Source organism: Crocodylus porosus, unplaced genomic scaffold (genome assembly GCF_001723895.1).
Source record: "Crocodylus porosus isolate Cpor-Errol unplaced genomic scaffold, CroPor_comp1, whole genome shotgun sequence".
Taxonomy (NCBI): Eukaryota; Metazoa; Chordata; order Crocodylia; family Crocodylidae; genus Crocodylus; species Crocodylus porosus.
In genome coordinates, this window is record NW_017728909.1 from 22,684,697 (window position 1) to 22,695,452 (window position 10,756).

The 10,756-nt window shown below is 42.6% G+C and overlaps 2 long non-coding RNA genes across 2 annotated transcripts; one reads left to right on the forward strand and one right to left on the reverse strand.

The window, feature by feature from the left end:
- Positions 1-442: 442 nt before the first annotated feature.
- Positions 443-6,417, forward strand: LOC109307808. The gene is made up of 2 exons (XR_002100365.1): positions 443-1,209; positions 5,274-6,417. It is a non-coding gene; the product is annotated as an uncharacterized LOC109307808 (long non-coding RNA).
- LOC109307807 lies at positions 4,243-10,549 on the reverse strand. Its single transcript, XR_002100364.1, has 2 exons — positions 7,189-10,549; positions 4,243-4,441 (listed from the first exon to the last, which is right to left on the reverse strand). It is a non-coding gene; the product is annotated as an uncharacterized LOC109307807 (long non-coding RNA).
- Between the last annotated feature and the right edge of the window lie 207 nt (positions 10,550-10,756).

Here is a 10,756-nt window from a genome sequence, read left to right on the forward strand (position 1 = left end):
TAAAGTCGAAACTGATGTCAGAAAGTTGAAACAGGGTGTCAATTTATAAACAGTGTAAGTGTGAAAGGTTGTAACTCGAAACATTGTAAGTCGAGGACTGCCTGTCATTGGCATTTAAAGCATAAGACCCGTCCTGACACGGGTATGCAGGCAGCTGGAAGGGGGTTCACAAGAAGAAAAGGTTGGGGAACCTCTGTTCTGCACCTTGCAGGTATTGGTTAAATTGTGCAGTTAACTGGAACCAGGTCCAGGGTCACCGAAGGTATCAGGCCATAAAAGGTCCACACCTATGAAGTTGAACCTGGTTGCTATCCAGCTTTAATTTGCACATGCAACAGGGTCTAGGCTGGGAGCTCCCTCAGCTGTCCAGGCTCCTAGGCACCGGGGTGCACCATGCCCAGCCAGGGTGGGAGTCCTGCAGCTGAGGGGACTCAGCCCCAGCAGTGCACTGCAGCTGCCAGGATCCTGGTAGCTGCAGATGCTGGGTCCCTGCAGTGCACCTTCTGGCAGCTATGGGGCATGCCTGCAATGTAAGGCCGAGGGAGGCTCCCAGCCTCAAGAGACTGCTTCTCCCTGGGACGGAAGGAGCCCGATCCTAGGATAAGTCTCTCCCTGCACCAGCAATAGTGCGTGATGGGCTCTAATATGTGATCCCGCAATCACATCTCTCATCATACATGTGTGGTGTGCCAGGAGGTGTGATTGTGTAGATGGTGTGTTAGATCCCATTGCACCTTTACCTGCATATGAAGAGAAGCCCTGCTCACACCAAGGAGTGCTTCCCCACAGCAGCAGTCCTTACAGTAAGGAGAGGCAATGAGGTCTGTAGGCAGAGCCCTAGACTAGGGCCACGAAGACTGGTGCTGCTTACAGATGTTTAAAAAAAATGGTGCCTGACTTCAAGCTTGGTGTGCTCCCATGCTGAGCCCAGCACGTGCCCTGAAGAGGTATTGCATTAGTTGGAGCCAGCTCACCCAAAATCTGTACAGATCAGGTGCTTTGGTGGGGCTTTTTTGGCGCAGCTGGATCAAACTAATGTCCTGCTTCTTTCAGTAAAGCGCTTTTTTAAAGGTTTTTTTAATGTCTGTAAGCAGCCTGAGGTTTGATCTTAGTGCTGCCTCTGGCCTACTGGGGGATCCTGGACCAGTCCCTTCCCTGCTCTTCTCTTTCCCCCTATGTAAAACAGCAGTAATGATACCAACTTTGAAGGTAAGTCACTTTGCCAGAGTATTTCACTTGCTGTTAGGTTCTTCTCAAAAAGTTTTGATTTTTTTTCCTTAAAGAAATGGGCTCATAACAGGAGCCCAGGGCCCCAACTCTCCCCACAAACCCCCCAATATTTGTACTAGATCCAGTCCATATCTAAATGTCACGGCACTGGGGAACGGCGGGGGGGGGAGTGTTAATTGTAATAGGTCAGTTGGGACAATAGGGAAGTCACTGTTGTAACTTCCATACAGTATATTGATGCATTGTAATTCAGTACCTGTGCTGCTCATTCTGCTGTCTGCCCCTATTTTTCTACTTTTCACTCACATAGGCAGCAGAGCTCGTAACATCAACAATTCTACTTTTTTTAATTTTAAAAAATAGTGAAGCCCCACTCTGAAGGGGCTAGTAGCAGTGAGACTGCTTGGATGTGTCAAGCTAAGCATGTGTGCAAATCTTTGCAACACAGAGGCGTGAAGATTAGTTATCTGCAAGATTTTAAATCTGAGCAGGCATATATAAAAACAAGTTAAGCTGATTACTTGTTGCAAAGCATCGTACCTTATCATATTTCCACCTACTACCTTAAAGATGTGGGTTTTTTGCGTCATCTCCTCTTTAATAGACATGCAGCCAGGCCCATTAAGAGAACAAGGGTTACTTCCTGAAAAGTGTTGAAGTGTGTCAGTAGTTAAGGAAACACTGAAATGTTCCAATTGCCCCAGGCAGGCAAAATCTGGAATCATTTCCTTGTACAGTAAATAGGCAGAAAGTGCTTTCTGGTGCAAGGAATGTGTTGTCCTGGAGCCAAGCACCCTAGGTTTTGACTTGCGCAATTCAAGCATGTATAAAGTTGATAAAGCTACTACAATATTTCATACGTATTCTCAAAAACAGAGTTGAGGAATTCAGCAAAGCAGTGGTGCATATCAGCAATTTCCTCAATGTTGTCCATACAGGAATAGACAAGTTGCCGCAGAGGGCTGCATAAGTGATAATATTGATTAAACAGATCATACAAAAGTCTATTTTTTGGATTTCACAAGTAGTTTAAGAAACAGGTTTAACTCCACATAGAAGAAATGCAAAAGTCTAGAACTCTTGGTTCCAAAATGATACCTTTTATTAAACCGAGAAATTCTCAGTTGGTCTAATAAAAGGTATCATTTTGGAACCAAGAGTTTGCATTTCTTTTCGTCTCAGACCAGCATGGCTACCACATACATCCCTTAACTTCACATAGGCAGACAAGGCTATAACCTACACCCCTGTTAACTTCACATAAGCACTCTTTCAAATGGCCATTTCTGGCATAGCAGAGTACAACCCTTGCATCTCTTGCACACTTGGGAAAGAAGTAAAATGTACAAGGACACTAAAGAAATCCTGGCTCAGTGGAAATACCCTGCAATCTTTTGCATCCACTTCACATCGCAAGACCTTAGTTCGTTGTTGTATTATGCTAGCACTTAAAGGCCTTGATCAGAGCCTATAGTGCCAAGCACTATACAGACCTATGGAATGAGACTTGCTGGCCCTAAAAGATTGACAGTTTAAAAGTGTTTATGGTATATAAAAGTAATTATTTCTTCTGCACAAAGCGGAATACATGCAGACACCCCTTGAAATGTAGTATGAAAGTCATGCATGGTCTTCCTTGTATTTTTCCTTGTTTTTTTTTATGGAAAGTCTCAAGGAAGGCTTTAAATATATGGATCATTAACTTTCTTTACCCTTATTGAAATGAATATGCCAATTCTTTAAATGGGGGGATATTTTTGTGTGTTAAATTTTTAAAAAATGTTTTAACAGTCAAATAACACTCCCCTCAGTTTGGTATCATTTGTTCTTGGTATCTCTGTTGTAATCCTGCCAGGGCTTCAGTTACCATCATTAAAGCCTTCTGGGGAGATTAGGGCAGAACAGACCTGAATGTTTAAACAAACAGAAAAAACATGTTGAAAAAAACCCTCGCGTCTTCTTGCTGTATCAGAGAATCTGTGAAAAAGCACACAAGCCAATTCTATTTCTTTTGCATATTATATTTTCTCTGAAAAAGCCCCATACTTCAGGTGTTGAAGGTGTTTCTTTCCTTGTCAGAGAAAAGCAAAGAAAAAGATTGAACTTATGATTCTAAGGAGCATTCCAGACCAGAAGTTTATACCAAGTGACCCTTCCCACATGGGTAATGTTGGAATTGCCCAACATGTTTAGCTGTGAAGTCTATGACAGCAGCAGCACTAGATGCTAGGGAGAAACGGGGCAAGAAACCTGGAGTATATCATTACGTAATAACCAGCCAAAGCAGGTCAGCTGGAATTTATTCCCAGCCAGTGGCTAACAAAGGAGCCAATAATAGATGGCTGGTAGAATTGGGAGGAAAGAGATGGCAAAGATAGGTAGGGAAAAGGAGAGCCCACAGAGATGACAACATGGAATAAGAAAAGGAAAAGAATTGGAGGGCTAAATAAATGGAGGGAGAAGAAGGGCAAGAGGGAAAGAAGCAGAGAAAAGGGAGAGAACAGGAAGGGGAAAGCTGAAGAGCAGAAAGCAAAGGAGAAAAATACAAGTAGCTAAATTCTGCCCTGTTTAATTTTATGTCATCCAGAGGTTAATACAGACAAAAAAAAAAATGTCCTTTCTGAGGAGACCTGATAGGAAGTGAAGCTGAGAATTTATGCATGCTGGGGGATATAAAGCTGAGTGTTAGGCAGAGAAGGGAAGAGCTACAGAAAAGGAGAATGGACATAGAGAATAAGGAAGACAGAGCAGTATATTTGGCAGAGCAAGTGTAGTTACCCCATCTACCTACTTGTTTTATGAAACTTGTGTTTTGTTTTAAGACAAAGACAGCAGGTTTTTTGGAACTGGAAACACTTTTCTGTCTTTGCCTGGGACCATGAGGCATGATCTTTACCTGCAGCGACCGAGTGCTACTATATACCAAATAGTAAACGTTAAACAACAAGCAAGCCGCAGAGGAGGGAGCAACTGTTGTCGTAAACATTCTGATAACATTACAACAGCTAAGGCTCAAGGAAAATTATTTCCATCTTTTATCGGCGACGCTTTCATTAAAGATCCTTTAATAGTGGGTGAAGATAAAGTAAATATGATGAAAGTAAATATAACGGGGATCATTTCACACCCATATGCTAGGTATCTTTGAGCAAAGATGCATTACACATTGAATGAAGAACATCTAGCTTGCTTCTAGAGCCCATCACAGCCACTGAAAGGAAATACACAAGAACACTCCTTCCATTTCCCAGTTAATTACAGAGCTCATCTTAGATTACTAACAAAAATAAATGTCTATTAAAATCCACCTAGACAATATTACTTCTGAATAGGCAGAAAATAGGTAAACACTATCTCTAATCCACCAAAAACAAATATGGATATGCACATGACACCAAGCATGATGCTACACAGAGCTCATTTGTTTTCTCTGGGGTGGGTTTTGGATTCCATTTGTTTTAAGAGATTAAAGCAGGAGAATGTGAAATCTTGACACAATGTCCTGACTATTAGTCTGTAATGGGCTTTGAGGTGTGCATGTGCTTCTTATCAATCTTGCCCTCATTGACAAGGTTTTGGCTGTGCAGACAGCAAGATAAACCATCCCCTTGCATCTAGGCCTTGCACTTAATAGAATCAGGTCCCTGGGAGAAGTTCTTAAGTTTCCATGTTCCATCCAACCGTATCATAGCTAAAGTACCCATCACTTAATAGTGTTCATGGCTCTCATGTAAGTTTTACCCAAAGGAAGTGCAGTCCTGGAGATTCTCACACATCTGCGTGGTGGAAACAACTGTTATGTTTTAGATCAGGAAGGAATTTTGCTACCATCTGTGTACTGCCAGGGATTTAGGGAGCCTTACACAGTATGGTCCAGTGACTGGAGTTCAAGGCTTGGTGTTAAGACCAGGTATAGCTGAATAGGCTGTGTCAAACCAAAATTAATAGCTTGGACTTCGCTCTGGCAGCTCATTTCTGAACTGGTTTTAATTTCTGCTTGTGAAATCATCATTCAGAGAATAATACAGATTAATCCCTCACAGGCAGCATATGCATTTGAAACTGTGGCAGCTGAAGGCACTAGATTAGTATGCAGGAATGCTGGGTTCGCCTCCAGGCTGTGTTCCAGAATTCTTATGTGACCTTGGACAAGGGATTTAGGCCAGATCTGTAAAAGGTATGTCTCTAAATTATAGCTCAGTGCCTGAAAAATGGGGTTTATAAACCTCCCAATATTTGTCCATTTTGTCTATTGAAGTCTAGGCTTTATAAGGGCCAGGACTCTCTCAGCATCTGTACAGCCTAATGGGCTCCTCATCTCTGGGTGTTTACAAAAGTATAAACATATAATAATGTTCACTCTTTGTAGTGCACAATAGGCCCCGTGTTATAGCTTCCACTCTGGTCGGATGGCAAATCTTTTAACCAGATTTAGATTGTAATGGATTGACACAACTGTAAAGTTGTAAATAAATTTACAATAAAGTTGTAAATATGGCACATGGATAAATTATTCTGCTGATGGATTTTTTTAAAGCTAAAAGCAATCCCAAATAAATAGACCTCTGAGGAATATTGATAATGCTTATTCTCTGAGGGTTATTGAAAAAAAAAGATAAATGAAAGATAGCAAGATAAAGATAAATGAAAATTAGGCTCAGACACTAAGAAGTGATTACTGATGCACTGCCCATCTTCACTAGGTGGTGGTGGGTTTTTGGGAGGAGGGAGGTTATTGTTTTTCTGGTTTTTAATAACTGAAGCATCCAACATCTGTGTCCACTTTTGAAAAGTTTGCCTCGAGTGAGTTACTGCATAAATCTCTTATTTCTATAAACTGCATCTCCCGCACGCTACCCCCAATGCTATCTCTTTACCACATCCATGCAGGGGGTTGAACTAGATGACACTTGAGGTCTTTTCCAACTCTATGCTTCTGTCCTTTGTAGGCTCCCTGCAATGACAGTTTTACCTTTAAAAATATTTTTTATATTAACCAGTTGTGGGAAAGCATATCTTCAAAATATGAACCTAATTAGTTGATAAGCATTCAAAGCTCATGGTGGTAAAGGGGTTGAGGATGCTTAACAATTCTTTGGGCTTCTAATGTTGAAATGGAAAACAACAACAGTGCCAGAATAAATTTGCAACTGTAATTTCTTACTTGTTCTTACTCATTTAAGCAAAGAAGATCACACTCAGTGCTGTGCTCATTTAACAAAGTTCTTCCTCATTTGCACAGTCAAAAGCTTGGCTCATTACAGAACTCCACTGTAAAAGGGCTGCTCTAAGCCACGTATATAAAACCAGCACTCATATGATGGCCAGATTGTGGCTTGAAACTGCTGTCTGTGTCTACAGACTACATGCTGCCCAGTCTTTCAAAAACCCCGAGATGGGGTCTCCCTCAGGGCAGGGCAGTGATGCGGGGGTGCTCCATACCCCACCCCTTCAGTTGACCATACCACAGGAGAAGCAGCCAGGGAATTATTTTTAAATCTGGAATCAAGTAAGAATTCCCCCCTCCCCTCCACTCTCCCAGCCCCTGCTGCTGCTGTCTCCAGCTCCCACTGGGGAGTTCCAGGTCAGCTCCTGCCCACTCTAACTGTGCTGCATGCAGAACCAGTCTCAGCTAGGGACAGCAGCAGCAGCGGGTGAGTGAGTGGGTTCTTCTTCCCTGCCTGGTCCCCCCAGGGCAGTCCCCTGCTGGCCTGGGAGCAGGTACAGAGGAAAGGAAGCCACCCAATCCCGCGGCTGTCTAGCCAAGCCTGGCTTCATGTGCAGTCCAGTTGCAGCAGTGCAGGAGTGGCGGGGGGCAGAGCTGGGGGTGCTCCACAAAGTCAGCCGGGTACAGTGGCAATGACAGTAGCAGCACTGGGCAGGGAAGGGGTGTGGGGAGAAGGGAAGAGAATATGCAGCTGAGCAGGGAGAGAAGAGAGCTGGAGGGAAGATTCTTACCTGCCTGAAGGACTTAGAAAGTCCCTGTGGTCTGGTCTGCCTAGAAAGGGGGTAAATGCTGGGAACCAGGCTGCAGCCACCCGTGACGTGCAGGTTACTGCTCCTGCAGCCCACTTGCAAACTTTCTGCTTCTGTCCATGGTCGACCTTCTTCCACGGTTCTGTCTGTTATCTTTCTTCCTTAGGATGGTTCACAGCAGGAAAGCCTCTAAATCTACTTAAAAAAATATTTTTTCCCATGCAATTCAAAAAATGGGCAAAAAGATTTTATCCCAATTGAGAACCTAAACCTGAGATATTTAGGCTGAAAAGCAGATTAATTCAGAAAGTTTGAAGTATTTGAGAACACAGGGTGATTGCAGAAGTCACAGCTTAACCTGCCTGTGCAGTACATTCACAACAAAAGGAATAGTATTAGTAAGTGCTTTGCATCTCCACACTACACACTGCCTTGCCAGTTTATTAGTGTGCAAATGTTTTTCTGTTTGCATTATGAATAAGTCAGCTGTTACTGGAGCTAACAAAGTCTGACCTTCAGTAAAAAATGTCTGTCTTCATAGAGATGAGCTGGATTCTGCTCACTCACCCCATTTTATTGGAATTAATCTAGCATAAGACCAGTGCCAGGGCAAAATACAGCCATAACTCTACAACTTGTGACAGCTCAATTATGTCTTATTTATTTGCTCTCCACTCCTTGCAAAAACACTCTCAGCATTCAATCAAATCTCAAAGCAAGGGGTCAGAAGGGAAGAGGATTGTAAACTACCTTAGTCAAAGAGTCCATTCCCATTAAAGCCTGTTGATTCTCGCAGAAACAAGAGACTGTTTTCTGTAACAATGAACCCCTACAAATATAAACCAGTTATAAATCATCTGAAAATTAGTAACTGTCAAACTTTCATTCTGCAAAAATGAATTTCTCTGCCACCCTGTAGATTCAGTAGTAAATGCAGTTCATGTACTTTAACTTTTGCCTTTATGGAAAAAGCAATGTAATCCATTTAATCTATTTGAAGACCTTTGTTTTCTCTCCAACCTAAATTCCTGAAATATCTGATTGAGGGCAAGAAAAACTTAAAAATGTTGGTTAAAGGAATTTTTAGCAAGAGAAAATTAGTTACAGATTTAAGAAAAAAATCTTTCTTAGCTCAAAACATGCTGATTTTCAATAATCAGTGGTGGACAAGGAGATTTCAAATGGTATTCTGAGGCAATGATTTCATTAGGGGTGTTTTTGAGTACAGGAAGACCCTGGGAAAGATTTTCTTCATATCAAAATAAACAAAAACACACTTTGAAAAAGCCATTAATTGATGTGCTAATTGTTAAGATAGGGTTGTTAAAATAAATACAAAAGCTTGCCTTTGAGAAGGACCTTTCCCTTCAAACAGTTAATTTCCATCTGCTCTCAGGCGGAGCTGAAAGTATCATAATCCCCAGTTTGCGATACCACTATCTGTTACAGTGAGGCTGATTAGGAGGCCACAACAAAGGATTAGGGTGCTTTGTATGAAGAAACTCAAAGTGGGCTCTCTATCGTAAGATTAATTTATTTGCGCAAACACTGATTTTGCTTTATGCCTGTTAAACCTGGGCTCGCCCCCAACACTGCATGCAATTCCTAGAACAACTTTTAATGGCCACCAAGAAATGTACTGTCTGCGTGCCTAGAGTGAGCGTGTGTGCATGAGTGAGCCTGTTATAATCTCCACTGCTTCTATGGGGCTGTCCTGAGTGAGGGTTGCTTTCAGCAGGCCCTACCTGTCATGCAGAATCAAACACCCCTTTCAAGGGGAACAAGAAAGTTCCTTGGGATTCTCCAAAAAGCAACTTTATTCCGTCTTCTTCTCCTGAAAGGACCCCCTGTAGATGGTCCTAACATGGCTTCAAAAGGGGCCTCTGGCTTTGGAAACCTGGTTCTTCTCATTCCCTGGCTTTCCTGGTGATCTGTGGTGCCCCCACCTCCAAGAGGTCCTTCTCTTTGTAATTAGGATAAGCTTTCTAGCGCAAGACTTTCTTCCTCAGGTCACAAGTCTCTTAGACAAAGATCCTCAAAAGTAACCTGAGGAAGAACATCTTGCATTCAAAAGCTTGTTTAACTTTAAGCCAACTACACAGTTGGTCCAATAAAAGATATCACCCTAAAATATCCTTGTCTCTTGCAAGGTTTATATAGTAATTATAAGATTACCACAAAAGATATTGCACCTAAGACCTGGTAAAATTTATGCTGGACTATGCCACCTATGCCAATGTGCAGGTCCTTGATACCAGCAGGTGTACTAAAGGATAAAGGTACTCTGTGCCCCCACTTTCAGATGCAACTAATTCCTGGGCTGTGGGAGCAAACATTGGGTGGCATTTGCCAAATATGACTTATGAGATCCAAGTCTAGTTCCATGTTTCTATGTATATGTGAACAAGTCTTAGACATAGATCCTTAAAGGTTAACTCCCAGGCTTAACACCCACAGAAACCAATGGTATTTAGGCACTTACGTAGGAATTAGATGCCTAAATGGAGAATTTGGACCTCAGTCTTTCCATCCCTTTGCAGCTGGCAAATGTCACCCCTTACCACTTGTGATGGCCTTCCCCCTTTCAGCAGGTCAATGATACAACAAAATTAAATCAAAAAAGAGACACTGGATGTTTGGGGAAAGATTTTTTCCCCCTATGAAACTGTACAAATAAACTTCACAAAAAGTTGAGTCAGTTTCTTCATTTAAAATACTACCTCTGCATGACAGAAAAAGAGTCAACATTGGGGCAGTCATTATTATAAGTCATTTTTTACTGACTAAGAGAGGAAACTATCAAAGAAACCTAGCAGTGCATGTCTTGGAACACAGTTAGAGTTGGCCTACACTGCCTTTACTTACTCACTCTTCTTTCAGGCAATGAGTTCAACATGTTTCTCTGGAATACTTTCCCTGTGTGCACAAGAGCTATTTATAATCTACAAACACTTATTTTTGGACTAAACGCATCTATCTAGCTGGCTACTTGCCACAACTGCAAAGGTTTTGAATGAATTACAAAAATATGTATGAAATATTGCACTTGGGATAAGGCACTTCCAAGCACAGCAGCACATAACAAGCAAGCAGAAATGTCAAAACTGGCCTAAGCAGGCACCACAATGAACCCAGTGGAACTGGTTGTATGGTTTCCATACCTGCAAGTCCCCTGCATCTCCTGGTGAGGTTCTCCTCTCTTCAGAGACCCTTTCAGAGCATGAGCTAGTACAAAGCAGCAACAGCTTAGGCCAGGGTGTGCAACCTGTGGCCCAAAGGCCAGATCAAGCCCTTGGAGCCACAATCAGGCCCACGGAGCTCTCCATGGATCTGTGAGGAAGGGCCCTGCACACTAGATCGGGTGCATGGGGCCTGATCCCTGCTAGGCAGAGGCAGAGCAGGGCCCTGGAGCCTAATCCTGGCTGGGCAGAGGTAGTTGAGGGGGCCTGATCCTAGGTAGGTAAACACAGCATAGTTGCCCCACAGTTCAATCCCAGGCAGGCAGGGACAGTGCAGAGTCCCTGAAAGACAATCCCAGCTGGATCAAAGC